The sequence below is a fragment of the Lonchura striata genome, chromosome 6 (genome assembly GCF_050655825.1).
Source record: "Lonchura striata isolate lonStrDom1 chromosome 6, ASM5065582v1, whole genome shotgun sequence".
NCBI classification, from domain to species: Eukaryota; Metazoa; Chordata; class Aves; order Passeriformes; family Estrildidae; genus Lonchura; species Lonchura striata.
Window position 1 is genome coordinate 4,997,268 of NC_140708.1, and position 24,171 is coordinate 5,021,438.

At 47.9% G+C, this 24,171-nt stretch overlaps 1 protein-coding gene across 1 annotated transcript in view; it reads right to left on the minus strand.

Moving 5' to 3' along the window:
- Positions 1-24,171, minus strand: part of LOC144246641 (C-type lectin domain family 2 member D-like) — a 143,109-nt gene that overhangs the window by 99,354 nt on the left and 19,584 nt on the right. The gene's annotated exons all lie outside the window — the stretch shown is intronic.

The window sequence follows — 24,171 nt, forward strand, 5'->3', positions numbered from 1 at the left end:
ATTCTTTTGCATCATTTTCTGAGTTAGTTACATGAAACAATCATTTCAGCATTTCACAGTCTCTATTATTCTATGCTCTAAGACGGTATCTATTACAGCCCTACTTACAGAAGCTATATGTTGCAAACATGCAGTGACAGGTTATACTATATCAAAAGCAGTAATTACAATGTGTAGTATATCAGGATTCTTGTGGTCAATAATAACTTGAAAAACCAAAGTTAGTACATAAATTTGAAAGCCCTAATTATAACATTATAGAACAACCTTGACTGGGGAAAGCAAATTTCCCTGGAAATCATCACAAATTGGCCTGAAGTTGAGACTTTAGGATGGTCCTTGTGTCTTGGTTCGACAAGACAGGAGTCTGTGAAAGAGGGCAAAGCCTCCTGTGCAATGGAGAACGGCAAACCCCCCTCCCTCTGAATTACCAGGATCTTTAAATTAAAAGGCTCTCAGGCAAAGATATGGGAGTGGGAGTAACAATTCTTTACTAGGAGAAAACTAGACAACAATTTAAAAAGGCAAATGCAATCGGTACAAACGAAACCAGTGAAAGAAAAAGTCCAGAACCTGAGGGGTGCCAGTATCAGTTCCGCTGGGACAATTGCTTCCCTTGCAGTGACTGATGAATTGTAGCTGCAGTGGTGATCTTTAGAAGGGTATAGTTTTCCTCTGAAGATCTGGTGGCAGTGGGGCCGGTCTTCCTCTGCGCCGGGGTTGCCTCTGAGCTCCGCTGCCGTCGCCTCCGCGCGCCGGCTGCTTCGCTGTGAGTGCCGCCGAAGAGAGAGCGAGAGAGAGCTGCTTCCCCGGGAATCCCGCGAAGAAAAAAAAAAAAAAAAAAAAAAAGAGAGCTGCTTCTCTCGGAGTCCCGCCCAGAGAGCTGCCTCCTCTCCCCAAAAAGCTACCCCTTTAAACAACAATAGAGTGCTTGTCTTCCCCCCTCTGGGTGGGACCCCTCACCGTGTTACATTTACCAGCCCTGTATTGGATCAGTCAATGGTGTATAAACAAACCATTGCCTCTACAGGGCAAACCATTGTCTCTGAGAGAGATAACAAAAACCTGTCCAACCCGTTTGCCTTCAACAGATGGCAAATGGAATACAAGCTTATCTTACAACCCAGGACATTATCCACCCCTTATTCTATTTCCATCTGCACACCATGAAATCTTACACCCAGTTCTCTCTTAAGACCAAGTTTCCCTGTGGTACACAGCGGGTCTCCCCATCTTCCTGCATTACCCACCAAGTGTAACCAGGTCCTTGAGCAAAGACAATCCCACGAATGGGTTGGTCTTTGCCTGAGGTGGGATTAATCCAAACAGTTTTCCCTAAAATACTTTTCATATGTACTACAGGGACCTTATCTCCATCTACTGCGTGTAAGGGTTCTGACTGAGCAGGGCCAGCTCGATTGACAGACCCCATCCAGGTTGCTTTTGCCAGGTTAATTTCCCAGTTTCTAAATGTTCCCCCACCAAGTGCCTTCAGGGTAGTCTTAAGGAGTCCGTTGCACCGTTCAACTTTGCCGGCAGCTGGAGCATGATAGGGAATATGATATATCCATTCGATACCATGTTCTCTGGCCCAGGTGTTGATAAGGCTGTTCTTGAAATGGGTGCCGTTGTCAGACTCAATTCTCTCAGGGGTGCCGTGTCTCCACAGGACTTGCTTTTCCAAGCCTAAGATGGTGTTCCGGGCAGTGGCATGAGGTACAGGGAAAGTCTCCAGCCATCCAGTGGTGGCTTCCACCATGGTCAACACGTAGCGCTTGCCTTGGCGTGTCTGGGGCAGTGTGATGTAGTCAATCTGCCAGGCCTCCCCATACTTGTACTTGGACCACCGCCCACCATGCCATAGGGGCTTCACTCTCTTGGCCTGTTTGATGGCAGCACAGGTCTCACAGTCATGGATAACCTGGGAAACACTGTCCATGGTTAGATCCACCCCTCGGTCTCGTGCCCACTTGTAGGTGGCATCTCTGCCCTGATGACCTGAGGCATCATGAGCCCATTGAGCCAGGAACAACTCCCCCTTATGGTGCCAATCTAAGTCTATCTTTGACACCTCTATTTTTGCTGCCTGATCTACCTGCTCGTTGTTTCGGTGCTCCTCATTAGCCCGACTTTTGGGGACATGGGCATCTACATGACGGACTTTCACCGTCAGCTTTTCCACCCGAGAGGCAATGTCTTTCCATATATCAGCAGCCCAGATTGGCTTTCCTCTACGTTGCCAGTTGGCCTTCCTCCACCTTCCTACTCAGCCCCACAGAGCATTGGCTACCATCCATGAATCAGTATAAAGGTAGAGCTTTGGCCACTTCTCCCTTTCAGCAATGTCCAGAGCCAGCTGAACAGCCTTGAGTTCGGCGAGTTGGCTCGATCCACCTTCTCCTTCGGTAGCTTGTGCAACTTGGCGTGTGGGGCTCCATACGGCTGCTTTCCACTTCCGGTTCATCCCTACGATGCGACAGGAACCATCAGTGAAAAGAGCGTAGCAGGTCTCCTCTGCTGGTAGTTGGTTGTATGGTGGAGCTTCTTCAGCCCTTGCCACTTGTACCTGCTCCTCATCATCAGTGAGACCAAAGTTTTCACCTTCTGGCCAGTTCGTAATTATCTCCAAAATCCCAGGGCGATTCAGGTTTCCAATACGGGCACGTTGAGTGATGAGGGCAATCTATTTGCTCCATGTGGCGTCAGTGGCATGGTGGGTAGAGGGAACCTTTCCTTTAAACATCCACCCCAGCACCGGTAGTCGGGGTGCCAGGAGGAGTTGTGCTTCTGTGCCAATTACCTCCGAGGCGGCTTGAACTTCTTCAAAGGCAGCCAAGATTTCCTTCTCTGTGGGAGTGTAGTTGGCTTCAGACCCTCTGTAACTTCGGCTCCAGAATCCCAGTGGTCGGCCTCGAGTCTCCCCAGGCACTTTCTGCCAAAGGCTCCAGGACATCCCATGGTTCCCGGCTGCAGAGTAGAGCACATTCTTGACCTCTGGTCCCGTTCTGACTGGGCTAAGGGCTACAGCATGAGCGATCTCCTGCTTGATCTGGGTGAAGGCTTGTTGCTGCTCAGGGCCCCAGTGGAAATCATTCTTCTTTCGGGTAACCAGATAAAGAGGGCTCACAATCTGGCTATACTCAGGAATGTGCATTCTCCAGAAACCTATGGCACCCAGGAAAGCTTGTGTTTCCTTTTTGCTGGTTGGTGGGGACATAGCTGTGATCTTGTTGATGACCTCAGTGGGAATCTGGCGCCGTCCATCTTGCCATTTCACTCCCAGGAACTGGATCTCTCGGGCAGGTCCCTTGACTTTGCTCTTCTTGATGGCAAAGCCAGCTTCTAGTAGTATCTGGATGATCCTCTCACCTTTCTCAAACACTTCTGCCGCTGTGCTCCCCCACACAATGATGTCATCAATGTATTGCAGGTGTTCTGGAGCCTCACCCTTTTCTAGTGCAGCCTGGATCAGTCCATGGCAGATGGTGGGGCTGTTGAAGGGTGAGTGGGTTTTGCTGACCACCCCTTGGCTCTCCAGCTCCCGAATCATTTTGTGGATGGGGATCACGGCATCTCGATCCGTCCGATACTGCTGGCGGTGCACTGTTGAGGTCGCAATTGGCACGCGTTGTTCTTCCACCCTTAGGAGTCCTACTGCAGAGGGGTTTTCTGACAGTCCAGGCAAGGTGTTCAATTGCTTAATGTCTTCTGCCTCTACAGCGGCTATTCCAAAAGCCCACCTGAGTCCCTTTGGGTCTTTGTAATATCCGTTCCGGAGGAAGTCTATGCCTAGGATACACGGAGCATCTGGGCCAGTCACTATAGGGTGTTTCTTCCACTCCTTCCCAGTCAGGCTCACCTCAGCTTCCACCAGAGTCAATTGTTGTGATCCCCCTGTCACACCAGCAATGGAAACAGGCTCTGCCCCCACATGTCCCGATGGTATCAGAGTACACTGTGCACCAGTATCAACTAAAGCATCATATTTTTGTGGCTCTGATGTGCCAGGCCATCGGATCCACACTGTCCAGAAGATCCGGTTTTCCCGTGCCTCTCCCTGGCTAGAGACAGGGCCCCTCTAACACTGGTTATCATTCCTTCCCTGGGCATACATACTAGAGGTCCCTTCAAGGGGGTCTGACAGATTGTACCCACAAGCTTGGTCACGGGAGGTTGAGGCTACCTTCACTTTGGTGGAACTCCCCCGGTTAGAGTTTCCCTCCTTGAGTTGACGGACCCGTGCTGCCAGGACAGAAGTGGGTTTCCCATCCCACCTCCCCATGTCTTCCCCATGGTCACGCAGGAAGAACCACAGATTAGCCCTTGGGGTGTACCCTCTCTCTCTAGCTGGGGATTGTTGGGTGCTGATTCTGGGGCCTGTGACTCTCACGGGTGCTGTATTAACCTTCCTTATCTCCTCCCTCATCTCCTCTTTAAACTCCTTAATCACAGCTGAGATATGAGCCTGCATTGGGCCATTAATCATACTCTCATAATTCCTAAGTTTGTTGGCAACAGAACCTATTGTCTCCCGGTGGGTGTCAGCATTGATTGTTGCAATGAAGGTGGCGTATTGAGATGGCCCAAGATTTGCCAGACTCCACAGCATTTGTCCCATACACCTGACCTTGTCAGGGTCATCATTGTGTCGTCCATCCCTCCCAAAGAGTACCTCCAATACTGCCACTTCCCTCAGCTGTTGGATCCCTTCCTCGAGGGTCTTCCAGCGCATTCTATGATGGTGCTCCTGCATTCTCTCTCTGTGGACAAACCTCTCCCTGACACTCATTAAGAGCCGCTCCCAGAGAGAAAGGGACCCTGGTTCCCTTATAAAAACTTGATTTATACCCGAGTCCTGGGTCAAGGGTCCTAAGTTCTTTGCCTCACCACCGTCCAGCTGCACGCCTGTACTCATAAGATCCCAAACCCGGAGTAGCCAGGTAGCATAAGCCTCACGCCCTCGTCGCACAATGTCTTTATGCAGATTGCGAAGACTTTCGTACGTCAGGGACTCGGTGATGATAGCAATCTCTGGCTCCCCTGTGGGTTGTGAGGTTCCTCCATTCCTGTCCCTATCTGCAGGGTGCTCTGCTTTCACCTTAGACTTCCTTGTTTCTACCGGGGCCACTGCTGCTGACCGTGACTGCCTTTGTGGTTCAGCTGGAACCTGGACAGTTGTAACATTAGTGGGTTCCACAGCTGTACTATTAGACTGTCCCTCCTCAAGGCAAAGGGCCGGTTTCTCACCAGCTGGGGAAATGCACTCCTTCAGCATCTCTCGTATCTCCTTAACCAGAACCCTCACCCAATCTGGGCGGTTCATTTCTGAGGTGGGCTGTGGGGCAGGGTCAGGCTCTGGAGCAGCAGCCTCTCGAGTCTGTGGTGTAGGTGTGAGGGTAGTTATCCAGGTTAATCTTCCCTTATCTCTGAATGCTAAATATAAAAGGACTATCAGCAACACCACCCATTGTATGGTATCATTAGCACTTATAAAGGATCTTAACCCTTTGAGAACTGGTGGAGCAGACCCAAAAAGATGGTTAAAAGGTTGAGAGAAAGTTTGCCCAAGTGCTATTTCCTCGCAGTAGGTACCGTTATTAAAATAACCCCAAAAACATACAGTTAACGTGTGATAGCTATGAATCCATGTACCTGCCTTCCAGAGGAAATTAAAGATCCATGAATTCCTCACCCAATTAACCCAGAAGCCAAACTTGATAACAGACACCGTAGCCTTAGTTATAGGACCCATTTTTAGATAAGGGTCTGCAAATGGGAAAAGTATAGCTACGATCACATGCCACCCAAACCAAGGTAAACTAGACCACATGATGATGCTGAAGATGTTTTTACACACAACAAAAAAACAAATTACTTAAGAACTGTTAATCCTTTTTCCCTCTCAATGCCCTCGAGCCCCACGTTGGGCGCCAAATTCTGTCTTGGTTCGACAAGACAGGAGTCTGTGAAAGAGGGCAAAGCCTCCTGTGCAATGGAGAACGGCAAACCCCCCTCCCTCTGAATTACCAGGATCTTTAAATTAAAAGGCTCTCAGGCAAAGATATGGGAGTGGGAGTAACAATTCTTTACTAGGAGAAAACTAGACAACAATTTAAAAAGGCAAATGCAATCGGTACAAACGAAACCAGTGAAAGAAAAAGTCCAGAACCTGAGGGGTGCCAGTATCAGTTCCGCTGGGACAATTGCTTCCCTTGCAGTGACTGATGAATTGTAGCTGCAGTGGTGATCTTTAGAAGGGTATAGTTTTCCTCTGAAGATCTGGTGGCAGTGGGGCCGGTCTTCCTCTGCGCCGGGGTTGCCTCTGAGCTCCGCTGCCGTCGCCTCCGCGCGCCGGCTGCTTCGCTGTGAGTGCCGCCGAAGAGAGAGCGAGAGAGAGCTGCTTCCCCGGGAATCCCGCGAAGAAAAAAAAAAAAAAAAAAAAAAAAAAAAAAAAAAAAAAAAGAGCTGCTTCTCTCGGAGTCCCGCCCAGAGAGCTGCCTCCTCTCCCCAAAAAGCTACCCCTTTAAACAACAATAGAGTGCTTGTCTTCCCCCCTCTGGGTGGGACCCCTCACCGTGTTACATTTACCAGCCCTGTATTGGATCAGTCAATGGTGTATAAACAAACCATTGCCTCTACAGGGCAAACCATTGTCTCTGAGAGAGATAACAAAAACCTGTCCAACCCGTTTGCCTTCAACAGATGGCAAATGGAATACAAGCTTATCTTACAACCCAGGACACCTTGGAAGATGTGAGAAAGTGTGAGAACCCCGGGTTTGGTTTGGGGTCTCGTGTGATGGTAAAGCTTCTCCTCCAACCCGTGTTCCCAAAGAAAAACTCTGCAGCCTCTTCTTGTTCGGTCTCAAGACGATTTATTGCTAGTTATCTAACAGATTAGGTTCTCTGTTTGCGGCCCTTTGGTCAGCGGCCCAGGCAGAGAATCACACACTCCTGACACCCTGACTGTCCGGTGTCTTCTTCTTCTCTCCCCCCCACCCAGGGCTGCTGCTATCTTTTATAAGATATATTACGTATAACATGTTTACAATTATTCCCCAATACCTATTACCTATGTTACTAAGTGTTTTTCTATTCTAAACCAATCTGTGAGTGCCAACATCACCAAGAACATGGAGGTAAGGAAGAAGAAAGAAGAAGGATGGGTTCAGCCCACTTTCCTCCATCTTAGAACTTCTGACCCCCATGTACAAAGTAAAAACCCCCCTGTACATGCACTAAAACCCCCCTGTACACTACTAAAAAATTTTTCCCTCTACTTTGTGACTACATTTACTATACTATCTAGCATTTTGTGACTGCTTGTTCCACCTTCAAAGTTGGTAATTCATGCCATGGTTGAAACTCGAAATCACAGCTAAATCCAGCTGCCTGCCGGGGTCCAGACTGTGTCTGACCACGGCCTGGAACCTCTAAAAATGTCTGAGAGACATTTTGAGTTCCCACATCTCCCCTCCCTGTTTGAACCAAAAACATGTGCTTTGCCACTTTGTTCAAGGCCCTTCGAATACACATGAAAATGCATGGCATGACAAGCAGAAGAACTACAAGCCCTATAAGAATGTAAGATATTACTTTCAAAATTTCTTTCCACACTGGTGAGAGATCAAAAAGATTAAAGAAATCATCCCACCAGGACCCTGTTACTTTTTTCAACTTGGTGATACTACTTTCTATTTGTTTTATATTTTCATTAATGGATTTTGAATGATCGGACAAATTTATGCAGCACATCCCCTCAAATTCTTCACATCCGTGTCCATGTGACAGCAGCAAATAATCAATTGCTGCCCTGTTTTGAAGAACTGCTTGTCTTGCACTGTTGATATCTGTTAACATGTCACTCAGTGCAGACGAAATGACACAACTGTGTTTACTCAACCAGCAAGCTATGTGGTCCAATTGTGTCAAGGCCACCCCCGATGCTGTTTGGGGTGAGAAAATTGCAACTGCAATTCTCCGAGCCTTGTCCCAGGTATAAATATCATCATCACAATTTGGACTACATTGATCAAGGGATTTTTTTTTCCTGCGTGTCTGTTCCTTTAAAGTTTTCAAATCAGGTGCTATCAATGAGAGCTCCCCAATGCTGCATGGGCCGCCCTTGACTTTTGCAGGGATAGCAGGCCAAACTCTGTCCCCGCAAATCAAAAACTGTTGTGGCGCAGCATGCGCTCCTCTCGCTGCGGCACTCCGAGCCGTGCCAGGCTGGGCGGTGAGGGAAGAGAACGGGCGGCCGCTTCCCCCTGCAAGCTCTGCAGTTCAGTTCGTGGCGCGCGGGGACAGACGAGGGCTGAACGGGACTTGGGGGATGAACGGGATGGTTTTATTCAGTGAGCCCCAAGACCCCCTCGGGGGCGGGAGCAGAGGTTTTATACAGAACTCAGGAGGACGGGTGTAGGAACAGTAACCACTAAGGGAATAGCAGGGGAGGAGTTTAGGGCAGAACTAACATGACAGGGAAGGTTCCAGGGAAAGGGGCAGGGAAAGGGAGGATTGGGAACTTGGAGATGAGGGGGGGGGGAAACAGATATTAAACAAATATTAAATGAAAGAAAAACACACCACCACATCTCCCTCTTTTCTTTTACAAAAGGAAGGAGAATTCTGTGGTTTAAGCAAATTAATACAACGTAAAATTATATGATAACTTTGTAAATTACTTAAAGGACATGAAAGACACATTATTGCATTTATAGGGCAGGAAGAGTAGTAACAGCCTAAATCAGACATAAGACTGTACAAAACTTGCTGTTTTGCTGCTCTGAGTAACAATCTAAAACAATGTAAATAATTGAAACTATTGAAATAGAATGAAATAATTGACAGAAATTAAACTAAAAAATTTAATTAGAATGATTAAAATTACAACTATCTAATTTAAATAAAATAATTAAATGGAATTATTGGAATTAAATATAATAAAAGATCAACTAAATATAATTCATAAATTTTTAAACTTCGCAGCAATGCAGCAAGCTTGAAGCGATACACTAGTTATGCGATTCCTGTAGCAATAATGGTTAAAAACACAGCCTTTAGGTCAAAAAATATTAGAAAAGACTGAATTAATTATAATTATAACAAAACAACTTAATATAAAATCAAATTGTAACATTACATATTATTAAAAAAAAACATAAATTGAAAGACATCAAAAAATGATAAACTAATTGTGATTATAACATATGAAACATATAAAAACTTCATCTGGAATATATAAAATTGTCCTAAACGAAAGTCCAAATTAAGGGTACAAAGCACAGCAGGATTTGTGACTTCATCTGATTTAAAACTTGCTTCGTTACGGCGTTTGCGATGTTCAGCTTCTTAAACTCTTAAAGCAGAGTCAGCGGATAACGGTGTGGTTTGTTCAATTTGAATGTTTGTTTGCGAGGTGGGCATAATATCTTGAGTATTAATTAACTGGGATGGTATTTCTTTCTATAAAATATAACTCAACAAATAGATTATTCAAAAAATAATTAAAAGCAAAAAGAGGAATTCGTAGTTAAATAAAAAGGAACATTGGGTAGGGTACATTAAGGAATAGGATGGGGGAATCAGACAATCACTTAATTAGTGATTGCCATGATTAACAGGGGGTATCGGTAAGGGGTGGACCGGGGTGTCGCCATTTTAGGGGGAAGACAAAATGACGGATCCTCAGTCCTGGGTTTCGGCTCCATTTCCTTGGAAGAAGATCCCTCCCGACCTTCCCCCCGGAGGAAGAGCCAGAAGAAGGATTGGGGAATATCCAACCCCGCCTCCCCACAATAGGGACTAGCCTCGTGCAGGGACGGTGCAGGGCTATTGGGAAAGAGATGGGACTGGCGGGAAACCAGGGGTGGAAAAGAAGGGTCAAGGCGGGAAATGGGTCCCGAGCGGCGTGGCCAGCGCCATCTTGGGAGGGGGTGCCGTGTACAGGGCACTTGGCCTGAGGAGTGTCCGGCAGGGCACTTGGGGCGGCTCGGCCACAGCCATCCCCAAGGGAGGATAGGAAAGGGTTTTAGGAAAGTCCGAGGGGATGGGGGCATAGGGAGCTTCACAGAAGCAAAAAGGGGAAATTTATAGGGGCGGGGGGGGGGGGGGGGACCCAACGCAGCTGGATGTCGGTGCAATGCGTGGGTGTAAAGGGTCTCTTTTAACAACTCTCCTATAGCTAACGTGTCGCCCTCTTAGCTGTTCCCTACTGGTGTCTTTTCTACCCCCTCCGTCCAGCCCAGAATGGGGAGGGGAGGATAGAGAAGACAACTTTTTCGAGGAGAAGAAAAAGCGATCCAATCTAGGTCCCCACAGAAGACTAGGTGAAGAATAGCATTCAGTGCTAACTTCCCCCAGAAAAGGAAAACCCACCCGCCTGCCAGGGACATGCACGGCTACAGCCCCAGTCTGGGTGCAGACAGGGGTTAAAACGCAAAAAAAAAAGTGGCAGACCCAGCCGCCCGTCGGGGCAATCCCCACCCCGTGTACCCTACCTTACCTTGCAGGCTCGGACGGAGATGGCTTGAATCTTCTCTTCGACTCGATGGAAAAGTCGCGCTAAAAACTGGGGATGTTCCTTCCCGGTTTTGGCCCTTCCGGAGGCCTGGGTGTTCCCGTTAAACCAAGACTCGTCCCCGAAGCCTTGGTTTCGGCCACTATCAGCCTCCGGTGGTCTCGCTGCAGATGCTGACCGCGGAACGAACCTCTTCTCGGTCAGCCCTTCTTCGGGCTCCCCCGAGCCGCTGCCAAAACCGCCCTCTGTGTCCTCGGGTAAGTCTGCCCGCCAAAAAGCTCTGCAGCCCGGCTGCCCGTGCAGCGCGGCTGCTCCCGGGCGGGAAGATGGCGAGAACAAAGAGGTCCCGGAGCCTCAATCTTTTTCGCTCGGCGCTCAGCTTCTCATAGCATCCGGCAGAGCTTTTACGGCCGTAGATTTTCCTCTTCCCTCCTTCTTCTTCTGTGAGGCGGGCGCCCCCACGAATTTGCCCGGTTTTTTTACAAGACGAAGGAGGGAACCATCCTCTCGCTACCATATGTTGTGGCGCGGCATGCGCTCCTCTCGCCGCGGCACTCCGAGCCGTGCCGTGCTGGGCGGTGAGGGAAGAGAACGGGCGGCCGCTTTCCCCTGCAAGCTCTGCAGTTCAGTTCGTGGCGCGCAGGGACAGACGAAGGTGACACGGGACTTGGGGGATGAACGGGATGGTTTTATTCCATGAGCCCCAAGACCCCCTCGGGGGCGGGAGCAGAGGTTTTATACAGAACTCAGGAGGACGGGTGTAGGAACAGTAACCACTAAGGGAATAGCAGGGGAGGAGTTTAGGGCAGAACTAACATGACAGGGAAGGTTCCAGGGAAAGGGGCAGGGAAAGGGAAGATTGACCACTTGGAGATGGGGGGGGGGGAAACAGATATTAAACAAATATTAAATGAAAGAAAAACACACCACCGCAAAAAACACTCCCTTTGGTGAAGTGGCTGGGTGCTGAAGGAATGCTTTGCTTGTCATCTTGGTGTAATTGCACCAGGATGATGCATTTTTATAAAAAGATTGATTTGGAGTGACATCTATTGTATGATTATCTGTCTTTGCCACTCCCACTGGATTAAATTTGATACAGTATTTCATTTTGTTGACCCAAAAATGTCTAACTCTGGGGGTTCCAGGTGAGCCACAGGAAGGTATTGTGTCCAAACATGCCACCCTTCCATAGGATCCGAAAAGGTTTTCAAAACCTTTGGAGGGATATTTTTTGGAATTGGCCAGTCCTTCACTGGCACACCTACCAAACATGTTGAAAATGGTTTCCCTGGCTTTGAATGAGTCAGACAAATACTGTCCAGACCTGCTGCCTTTGCCAAAGTTTCCCACACATTTTCCCTTGGTTGTTTCATGGGAAAGTCTGTCTCATTGTCCAAAGCAACAGACAAGAGAATGAGACACATGAACACTACCTGTCTAAACTCCATGTCCATGTCCCCAACCTCTGTGAAAAACCCTGCAATACAGCAATACTCAAATAACACTTAATTTCCCCCCAAAAAAACCCCAAGTCTCTGAATAATCAATCGTTGTCCGACGAGACGTCTGCAGCGTCCTTGTCTGCCTCTGTCTGCGTGCTCTCTTCTTTGCTCCTCGGGTCCGTGTCCACCTGCGTCTGCACCCAGAAAGGTTTCACGTGCCTCGCCGACACCCACTTCAGTCCTCGCTCTGTGGAAACACAAGCAAAACCCTTGCCCCAAGTTATTAATGTAAATGGACCTTCAATTTGTCCTGATTCTGGATTTCTGATCAAAACCAAAGGATTTTCCCTTAACTTTGCTTGTGCACTGTTTGTAAAATGCCTAACAATTGGTGGTGTGGGCTCTGAGAATGAACCATTTAAAAAATTCAACACATACAGAGCTTTGCTCAGCCGCATATAAGGTGTTGAGCCTGCCTCTCCCTTTTTCTGTTTATCCAAAAGGGATTTCAGGGTGTGATGTGTTCTTTCAATGATTGCTTGACCTGAGGGAGAATAAGGAATACCAAAAGTGTGTTTCACTCCCCATTTTTTCAGAAATTTGTCAAGAACTTTACCTGTATAAGTTGGACCATTATCTGTTTTTATTTCTTCTGGCACCCCGAGTGATGCAAATGCTTGTAGAAAGTGTCTGCAGGCATGTTCTGCGGTCTCCCCTGTATGTAATGATGCAAAAATCGCTCCTGAAAATGTGTCTACTGAAACATGGATATTTTTGAGCCTCCCAAAGGATGGGTATTTTGTGACATCAGCCTGCCAGAGCTGAAGACTCTGCAATCCCCTTGGATTGACAGTTCCTGTAGATGCAGGAGGCTGCACAAGCTGACAATCTGGACAAGCATTGATGATCTCCCTCACCTGACTTTTGGAGAGGCGAAAGGATTCCATCAATGCCTGTGCATTCTGATGGAAAAATGCATGGCTCAATTTTGCCTGCTCAAAAATATCCGGCAGTGTTTGAGATATGGTCATTGTGAGTCTGTCTGCGTGAGCATTTCCCTCTGCTAAGAACCCTGGGAGTGATGAGTGTGCCCTGATATGTGTAACAAAATATTCGTGTTCTCTACCTTCTAGAATTGTCCTCATGCATGACAAATATGAATATAAAATTTCATTGTCAGTGTGTTTCAAAAGTGATCCCTCTAACTGTTTGACCACATTTGCAGCATATGCTGAATCTGTGAACAGATTGAGAAGTTCCTGAAACAATTGAAAAACCCTGACAACTGCTGCCAATTCCACAATTTGTGGTGAACCGTGTACCATTTTTATGTCTGATTTCCACTCCCCTGTTTTTGAATTTTGCCATGTAACTACTGATTTATGAGTTTTTCCCAAACCATCAATGAACACTGTTACCCCATCCACTGGTTCCTGGCTTATTTTTGGTTTTTCCCTGAAACTTACTTTCGCATTCAGTATCCTGTGAGCTAGAAAATGAACAGTACAAATTCCCGGATAACCTAACAAAGCAATTGCAAAATCCTGTGATTTCTGCATCGCCCATTCAAAATACACTTTTTTCAAAGGAACATGAATAACTGAGAAATCTCTGCCTGACATTGTCAGCAGCTTGGTTCTTGCCTTAATAATAATCTGTGCTACCATTTCTAGATCTGTGAGAATTGTTTTTGAGGGCCTGTAAGCTAAGAAAACCCACTCTATCAACAAAAGAGGGTCCATTTGAGACAAATCCCATTGAAAAACCAACCCATATAACTGTGCTCTTTCCCCCAACACTGCTAAATGAAAAGGCAATGATTCTACAAAGCGATGTGCTTGTCTCTGCTGAATTATGTCTGTGATCTTTTCAAGGTCCCTTTTTGCTTCAGGCATCAAAGTTCTGGGAGATTTGATGTTATTGTCCCCTCTCAAAAGGTCGAGCAGTGACGAGATGTCATCATTGGTGATTCCCAGGATCGGTCTCATCCAGTTGATCTCCCCCAAAAGCTGTTGTAAGTCCTGGAGATTGGTGACCTTTGTGTTGATTTCCAGTTTCTGTGGCCTTATTGTTTGTTTCATGATCTTCCACCCCAGGTATTTCCAAGGTGCAATTTCCTGTATTTTTGGTGTACTAATTTCCAGTCCTGCTTTTTGCACCTGCGCAATCACACAGTCACGAACCTCTTGCACGTCCTGTTTTGTTGATGCTGCAATGAGCAAATCATCCATATAATGGATAATTTTTGTTTTTGGATGTTTCTCTCGTGCTGGATGCAAGGCTTGGGCCACATACCATTGGCAAATGCTTGGAGAATTTTTGAGTCCCTGAGGAAGAACTGTCCAGTGATATCTCTGCAAAGGTTCTTCTCTGTTGATGCTTGGGACAGAAAATGCAAAGCGTGGAGCATCTTCTGGATGAAGCGGAATGCTGAAAAAACAGTCCTTGAGATCAATGATCACAAGCGACCAGTCCCTCGGGATCATCGAGAGAGATGGAAGCCCAAGCAGCAGTGGCCCCATGTCCTCGATGACCTCGCTGATTTTCCTGAGATCATGAAGCAGTCTCCAAGACCCTGAAGTTTTCTTGCGAATGACAAACACTGGGGAATTCCATGGGCTGTCTGTTGGTTTGATGTGTCCCTTTTGCAGCTGTTCTTGGACCAACTTTTTCAATGCACTCAATTTTTTCTGCTCCAGGGGCCACTGATCCACCCAAACAGGATCATTTGTTTTCCAGGTCAGTTTCAAAGTGGCGAGTGCCACAGTGACCCCTGTTAAAAATCCAATTCTAATTTCAGTCCCCACTGTGCCAAAAGGTCCCTTCCCCACACTGTGATGGGCTTTTGCATGATGAAAGGACGGATAACTGCTGTCTTTTTTCCCGGACCTGTGACAACAATTGCATTCTCACTCTGCATGCACAGGGAACTCCCCCCTATGCCTGTGAGAGAACCCAAAGGTGCAACCAAGTCCCATTCCCGAGGCCAAAAAATGTATGAAATAACTGTAACATCCGCTCCTGTGTCAAGCATCCCTGTAATAGCAATTGTCTTTTCGTTACAAGTCAACTGACAAGTAACAATGGGTCGAACCCGGCTCAAATGTTTCACCCAAGATGCATGCACTTCTGCTTGATCACCAGGAAAAGAGTCCCGTTTGTTGAACACCAGCGTGGCTTGCCTTTCTGGATGAGATGGCAAAGCCATAGCTCGAGCAATTGGTGTGTTTTGTGGAATTGTCAGAGGTGGTGACAAGGTTTTTGCCGTGACCATCAGCTCCTCATTATGGTTTGCTGAAATCAAAGATGGATAAACAACAAGTCCAAGGATAGTTCTGTCCCTGGCCATTATTAAAAAGTCCTGCCTTTTCCAAGAAGTCCCTGTGACACCTGTAGGTATCACTGCATGGCTATTGTCCAAAAGACATGTCAGTTTGGAGGTTGCCAAGATGCATTGGAATCTGGGTGGTACCAAGTCTGGGTCGCTGGGGATTTTGGAGATTGCTCTGCCGAGGGGTTCTGTTTGTTGCTCCCTGAGGATTGTTCCTGCTGGTTCTGTGTCACTGCCAGGATTTGTGTCTGAGCGCGCTGGTGTTGATTCGTGCTCTTTTTCCCATTTCCCGGAATAGGAAGAAGTTTCCCATCCACATCTGTCTGTGAGTGACACTCACTTGCGAGATGTTTCCCTCTCCTGCATCAAGGGCAAAGGTCTGGTGGTTTGTTGGGCTTTGCAAGTTGTGGGCAGTTCCTTTTAATATGTCCTTGTGCCCCACACCCAAAGCACCGTCTCTCTGCACTGGAGTTGCCCTTTGTATAATTTGCAAGAGCTTCCCTAACACATTTTTCAATTCGATCCCCCAAGTGTTCCTCCATGATGGAAGCAACATGTTGTGGTGTCCCCACCTTGCTGCATGCCTCGATCATGTCTGCCAAGGTGGCCTGGTGCGGCATCATGCTGATGATCCGTCTGCACTCTGGATTGGCATTGGAGAACGCGAGGCTTTTGACCAGGTGTGCTTTCGCTCCCTCCTCGCTCACCTGCCGCTCCACCGCCTGAGAAAGACAATCCACGAATGAAGAAAACGGCTCTGCAGGACCCTGTTTGACCTCAGTGTAGATGGTGTCCTGGACCCCCGCTGGAGCAATCTGAAGAATTGCCCTCCATCTGCCTCTTTGATGTCGCTGAGCACGTGATGCGGGAGCCTCACCGCCTGTTGAGTTGGATCATCCTCAGGAGGATCACCAGCAAGCTGCACCATGGTGAGGTTCGCATTTGGCCCGCCCTGGTATCTGGCTCTCAGCTCCTCCAGGGATCTCCTCCACGCCTTCTGCCACATGAGAGCTTGGGTGTCTGTAAGAACTGACGTTGCAAGATATTTAAGATCATACGGTGTTAAGTCATACATTCCAAAAATACTTTTTAACATCTGCTTGAAATATGGTGATGACAACCCATTGTCCCGAATGGCCTTAGCTAATTCTTTCATTGCTCCACGGTCCAGGTGTTCCCATCTCGGGTTTTGGCCCTGAGTGTCATAGTTCACCGGCATCATTATATTTCCCGAGCCCTGCAATAAACCTTTCTCTTTCTCCAACTCTGCTCGAATGTCCTGCCAGTCCACTTTTGCACTCTGCAAAGCTGTAAATTCAGTGGGTACTTGCCTGTAGAGTGGAGTCATCTGCCATGGCTGCAGTTCTGGTGCAGCAGCACTCACCAATACCAATGTCGTCTGCAGCTTCTGCGAAGATGAAGGCTCAGAGTCTCTGGAGAAAAGTGAAGCATCTGCTGTGGAGGAGAACACGCGACTGCCTTGCATTATTTGGAAATTTTTGGAAGATGAACCAACAGTTCTGGCTATGACTCCAAGGCTGTGCTTAAATATCGTAAAAGAAATTCAACAACCCACTTTGATATTAAAATTGACTCTCCCTGCCCCGAAATTTTGGCAGACCTTGATTTTGGAATCGTCCAAGCTGGGACACCCTATAAAGCAGTGATGCGTATCGTTTCCTCCCGTTGCTGCGCCTCAGCAGAAGTGTCCTGAGTCCCGCACTGTTCCGGTGTCAGTGGAGGTTCCTGCTGCCGTGCAGATGTGACCTTTTTCACCCTGGAGTTTTTCTTATAAGAAACTGGAAAAAAGTCCTGCAATGTCACAGTCCCACCACTGGGTGGCGCAGTGCCTCGACCCGACAAGTTCTGCGAAGCCTGTTGCAATGTTGTGGTTCCGCCGCTAGATGGCGCTGCCGCCTGACCAGCTGAGGTGGGAACCGCACTCTGCTCTTCAATCTGCACTTCCGATAAACATTTGAGCATTTCTTCTGACAATTGATTTACATTTGCAAATCCCACAATATTCCTGATAAACCTTTGAGCATTTCTCCTAACAACTGATTCACGTTTGCGATCCCTGCAATCGGAGAAACTGACTCTCGTTGCAATAACTGTTCTAATTTGGTCATATCTGAAGCTGACAGGGATTGGCTGTGGGCTTGGGCTGTCTGTTGGCATGGGAATTGTGACGGAACGGTGCCCTGAGGAATGTTTACCTCCTGGCCACGCCCCATCCCTGCCTGCGTCATCTCAGGGGAGTGAACGCTCCTGCTCCGACCCTGGCTATGCTTTGGCCTCGCTCCGCCCCGCACCGCCTCCGAATCAGAGCCACTGCCATCCCCCCCAAGATTGACATATCCACCCTCCTGTTCCCATTCTGGCCCCGATGTCTCCGTCTCGCTTTGCCCGTCTCCTGGCTCCGTGCCAGCACCCACAGCCCGCGCGCCGGCTCCACCCCCTGTGTGCTCGTCCCGCACATTTGAAATGTGAGAAATCCCCTCCACCCGTGGCTGTCGGGTTTTGCTCGACCTTCACACACGTGCCCGCCGCCTGAGCTGCAGCGAGGAACGCCTCCCGCTGTCCCTCTGCCGCTTCCTCAGCAGCCCTGGCTGCCGCGGTCAGGGAGCTGCCTTCCTGCACCTCTTGGGCGGCCGCTTCTGCGGCCTCACGGATTCTCGACATTGAACGTGTCACCGGGCGCTCCGAGCGTACCACCGTCACACTCGCACCCCCCGCTTTCGCCCCGATCCGTCCCACCCCCGCCGCTCTCCCCGGCCTCGCCTTCTGCGCGGGCTGTTTTGAACTCCCAGCCTGTGCAGATGCAAAAGCACTTTCCTCTCCCTCCTCCCCCTGCTCTGCACTCACGTTCGCACCTTCCCCCACCGGAGCCGCCGCCGCTGCCGCCCCCACCGTGGGTTTGGACTCGGGCAATGCCTTCCCCCCACTGAGGGTCGCGGCTGTGCCTGGCTCGCCCGCCTCCGTCTGGGGAATTTCTGCGTCGGAGGAGCTTAGGGACTCTTGGGAAACTGAGGAACAGTGAGAACCCAGGGACACGGGACGCGATGGGGTATCATCTCCCTGATGTTCCACAGGACGCAATCCTGCCTGTCCTGTGTGTGTGGTGAGAGGGGATGTCCCGAGCTGCTGGCTGGACTGTTCCCCCCTGTTTGTCACCAGGAGCCGTAGCTGCCTGGCTTGAGCTGCCGCATTGTGAGAGTGACTCTAAAACTGTTCTTGCTGAAGGTAAAAGTTTTGCGACAAGCTTATTATTTTTTATAGCCTGATAATATAATTGTTTATTAATTTCCTGCCAAAAATTTGGCTCATACAATAAATCTGGATCTGAGTGTAGGAAGTTACACCTCACCCATAACAATAAATCTTTCAACTCCTTTCGAGCAATCTCCACCAGATGGGTAGAGATGATGCCCTGGAAGGCAGATACTATTTCTTTTTCCTCTTGGGAGAATTCCCCCCCCATGTTCTTAATTTTGACCGTTCTCACCAAAAGCTGTGTCGGCTCGAGGTCAGTCCGGAGATGGCACTGATCACCATCCAGCAGCTCACAGGTGAGAGATCCCAGGCACGCTTCTGGGTCATCTCCTCCCTGGAAAGTCCCCGAGACGAGTTGTTTCAGTGAAGGTCAGGTTCTTATCTCGAGCTGTCCGCTCCCTCTCTTCTTGGAATTTGTGGCGAGTGTGTGCTCTGCTTTTCTCTTTTTTTTTTTCTTCTCCACTGATGAAGGTTGGAGGTTGTTTGATGTTTCTTTTTGATCTTCTTGCTGGTGCCCACCCAGGGACGCCAGATGTGAGAACCCCGGGTTTGGTTTGGGGTCTCGTGTGGTGGTAAAGCTTCTCCTCCAACCTGTGTTCCCAAAGAACAACTCCGCAGCCTCTTCTTTTTCGGTCTCAAGACGATTTATTGCTAGTTATCTAACAGATTAGGTTCTCGGGCTGCGGCCCTTTGGTCAGCGGCCCAGGCAGAGAATCACACACTCCTGACACCCTGACTGTCCGGTGTCTTCTTCTTCTCTCCCCCCCGCCCAGGGCTGCTGCTGTCTTTTATAAGATATATTACATATAACATGTTTACAATTATTCCCCAATATCTATTACCTATGTTACCAAGTGTTTTTCTATTCTAAACCAATCTGTGAGTGCCAACATCACCAAGAATTGGAGGTAAGGAAGAAGAAAGAAGAAGGATGGGTTCGGCCCACTTTCCTCCATCTTAAAACTTCTGACCCCCATGTACAAAGTAAAAACCCCCCTGTACATGCACTAAAACCCCCCTGTACACTACTAAAAAATTTTTCCCTCTACTTTGTGACTACATTTACTATACTATCTAGCATTTTGTGACTGCTTGTTCCACCTTCAAAGTTGGTAATTCATGCCATGGTTCAAACTCGAAATCACAGCTAAATCCAGCTGCCTGCCGGGGTCCAGACTGCGTCTTACTACGGCCTGGAACCTCTAAAAATGTCTGAGAGACATTTTGAGTTCCCACAAGAAAGGACCCTCACTTTTAAAATTTCAAATGCTCATTAAACCATAGCAAAAAAATACAATACTAAGGAATAATTACAACGCTGGCGCTCTCTGGGGCTATCAGCCACGTGCACATTTACAAAATGGGTGCTCTGCCTTTTATACCCTCAGCCCCTCCCAAAGTTGTGTCAGTGAACCCCTTCTCTGCCGTGCACTGGTGCAGATCACTTCCTTACATCTCGACTGCAGCTCAGGTGCTGTCCTGTCGCCCCTCCTGGTAAGAAGCCGGCCCTCCCCAAATGCCCTGGCTGCTGAGGCTGCTACAGGGGCAGGGGAAAGGGGACTGGGGGAGCTCATGTTACAGTAACAGCACTATACATTTACAAAAATTCTCCTAATATATACATAATATCTATCTCTTCATTGTGAGAGCCACACATCACATGAGTCATCTACAACAAGTCACACTTCTCCTTTCCTATGAATCATGTGGCTTGAAAAATTACCTCTTGTTTTCAATTCTGATTTTTAATGAATCACACTAACATCTGTTGGTATGGGCAAGGACAGTGGGAACAGAAGGAAAACATCTCAGGGTTTCTTTAGACACACTTATTTGGAATGGTCCAAATGGCACCACTGAGTTCTGGTATGGCTTTTTTACCCCATCTGCCGTGCCTATGGGGTGCTGCCCATGGCAGGTGGATCTCAGTGGTGAGTACAGAGGCCAACTCAGCCTTGCCTTCCAGTCCCTGTTGTATTTAGAGGCAGCTGAGGAATGTCAGAGCTCTGCTGTGGTTTCTTGCCCCCACCTTACCATGCCTATGGGATTGCTGCCCACAGCAGGGCTATGGAACCTTCTCAGTGGGGAATACAGGGGCCAACCTGGTTTTGCCCTCTATTTCTTGTTCTACTTTACTTGTTGGTCCTTAAGGAAACCTCTCCAATGCCTCTTAATGGTTCCCTGTGTACTTCCCCACAACAGATGCTTGTAATTCTCATCTTCCAAAACAGGACACTTCCATTAATAAACGATACAGTTCAATCTCCCCACCTAAAGTGTGACTTCATCTTCAAGCTGGTGGAAGCTCGACTCCACTGTTGGGACATCTTTGAGCCTCTCTGGTTATCTCTGACCCAGTCTGGATGCTGCAGGCTGTTCTCTGGGTTCTTTCCCCAGCCTTTCATTCTGTTGGCGTGAGCCGCTCTCGCTCTGCGCTTGGCACAGCCCATTCAGTGCTGAGCAGCACCTGAAAGGGACCTCCCCACTGAGGGCTGAGCACTGAAGGCAACGTGCACAGCACAGCCTCGTGTGTGTCATTATTTGAGAGGGTAATTGAGTCTTACAGTGGTTACCCACCGCTGCTGGCACAGGGAACTGCCTGGCCGAGGAAGCACCACAGTCCCAGAGAGGTTTAGCACTTGGCCTAGTGCCCCGTTCTGCTGGCAGCAGTTTTTGGGGAGCGTGGGCTAGAACAGCAGTGGATCACAGTGACTGCAGATACCCCTGTTTATGGGGATTTAATGGGAACTTCACACTATTAAATTTGATGGAAATCACTGCACACAACTTTACATCAGCCATTTTGGAAATATATAGGTAGAGGCAAATTCTTCTCCTTATGAGAGCAGAGTGTACACAGAGAGCCAGGAGCTGCTCCAGCCAGCAGAGCTGGGTAGTGACACATACACAAACACAGGTGTATATGTACATATATATATATATAAATATATATTTATGTCTGTTTTTGGAGGAGGGACAGCAGTGGGATGCACGGAGCCGTGTATCCAGAGCCATCTGTGTCCCCCGTCCCATCTTTCACACGATTTGGAGACAGTCCCCCGTTGCCATGAAGGTGATTTGGGAACTCATCGGGGTCTTCCGAGTCCCTTGTTCGTGGTGCCAGATAATGCAAGAGACCTCGTATTGATCGTCAAGCTAGACAGGACAGACATAGATCCGAACCAATGCGGTTAATCAAAGGTTTTCTGTTTATTGTTTATAAAATGGCCGTTTATATACACTTCAATATAGTTTACAATTGTGAGCACACTGTCATTGGCAAGCAAACATTGTTTGTCTTTGTGTTAAGGTGGTTAAAGTTTCACACTGCAGGCCTATAGTAACTCACAGCCAGAAAGCCCATTGCTCTCTGCTTACCCCTTAACATAATTGCTCACTGTGCACAGACCAATTTCTGACTGCGCCACAGCTTCAAAGGCCTCACTGAGGCCGTGGCTGAGGCCGAGGCTGGGGCAGCTCAGCCTTCACTCCAAATATAAACCGTGTCCTGTCCCTCTCAGAAATCCTGCTGCAGGAGAGGGCAAAGAGACCACGCTGGATTCTGGCTTCTTGCCCCTCACCCTGCAAGGGCCAGACTGAGCACCTTTGGCTGGCCTGTCTTCCCCAGGAGCCTGACCAGCTCCAAGGAGAGCACTGGAAAGATGGATTGAGCATCACTGCTGGTGCACAGCACACGTGGCATTTTTCACCCCTCACATCACCATGGCATGCTGGGCTAGGAACTAACAACTCCTTACCCCAGTGCCTTAGAAGCTCGTGCTCTGTCAAGGGGCACCTTTGACTTTGAGCTGAGGAGGGCACGTGTGGCCTCTGCTGCTGGGGAGGGCAGCTCACAGTCCCCTGGGATGGGGTAAGGAAAGCTCCAGGCCTCTCTGCAGGGGTGACAGTGACTCTGAAACACAGTTGTCATCCAGATTTCTTCTCTGACTGAAAGGGGGAAAGGTGCCTGTGTTTGGCATGGAAATTGAAGTGGAAAACAACTGTAATTTCTAATAAATAATTCTGATCCATGTAAGGTCTCCTGCTTTCTAAAGAAGTTTTGGTTCAGTCAGACAGAAAATCACCTTCTGATGTACAGCTGCCAGTGCTGACCTAAGGTTCACTTTTACAAGGCATAGATTCAGTTTTCTACAGCAGTGCTAGAGATTCTATGAACATCTGAATCCCTGTGGTGTAACAAAGCCTTTGAGACCCAGCTGTGAGAGGGCAGCCACAGGCAGGAAGGCAGCTGCACCTGGTTAGCAGGAGGTTAAATGGGAACCTTACAGCAAGATTCACTGTATAGGCAGATATTGTCACATCCTGTGGTTACCTTGGTTTCTGCTGGGAAAAACATCCTGACAGAAACCACTGCCAGTGCCACGGGAAGAGTTTTAGGGCTAGATGCTAACACTAACCCTAACTGCTGGCCAAGAGTGGATGTGCTGTTTCTGATGCTGCTAAACTATTCCATGGCTCACCTGCAGCCCAGAAACTTCTGCTAGGAACTTAGTGATAAAAATAACTGCACTCTTTTCTGGGGCTCTTTTTCTTTGGGACCCTACTGACATTTCTGAGTTAGCTCCCTGGCCTCACTACATCTGTCTATTTGCAAATCCAGCTCTTAGGCAGAAGGATGCTTCCAAGGCAAAAGGATTTCTGAAGCAGTGCTGCCCTGCAGCACCGGGGTGCCTTCAGGCCATCCATCCCAAAGGAAAAGTGACTTCTGGGCCCGGGAGAGCCAAGAGATCTGTTGGCAGGAGAAATCAGGAGCAGAGAAGGCGATTCCAGCTCTGCTGTTTGCTGTTCCTCCCCATTAGACAGGAGAGGATCAGGCACATTCAATCAGCCTTTGCTTCCTTAGGCACGAAATCTCGGAGGAGACAAGGCCACCTCAGGGCCTCCAGACCCCACCTGACAAAGGAAATGCTGAAACCTCACCATGGTCTCCGCCACTAACATGAGGAACTTTTCTTGTGGGCACCCAACAGCATTTCCCACACAGCCCAGCTGCTGCTGAAAATTGCATTCACATTCAGGGGGAAAGAAACATAAAGAAAGGAATCATAGACATCTGAGGTAAAATTAGGGTTCCATAGAAGTAAAATTTCTCTTTGTTTTCAAGAGAGGCAGATTTTCATCTTTTAAGCTCAAATCTTCTCTGGCAAACAAAATAACACAAAATATAGAAACACTTTGCATCAAACATGAAACATTTGGTTTTTTTGGGAATTCTATTGGTACATGAAGTGTCGCTGGATGAGCACTACAACAGAGGTTTTGGTTTGTTAATTTCAGATTTTTAAAATTTTGAGATGTTTTAATTACTGTGTTGATGAGTGTGGTGGATTTTAGTGTTGATTAATTACTAAGGTATTTATTTTTTGTTGTGAGATAGGATTGCGAGAAAGGTAAAGTAGGTTTAAAACTTTTGAAGGGTATAAAGAATATTTTATAGAAAGTAACTAAAAGAAAAAAGTACTTTTGCAGCATTTTTTTAAATGATAATGTATAGAAACTAAATTTAAAATTTTTAATCAGTTTATTTCTTTTTAATTATTTTTTTCGGGCTTTTTATGGAGAGAAGTCTTTTTTTTAAGGTTA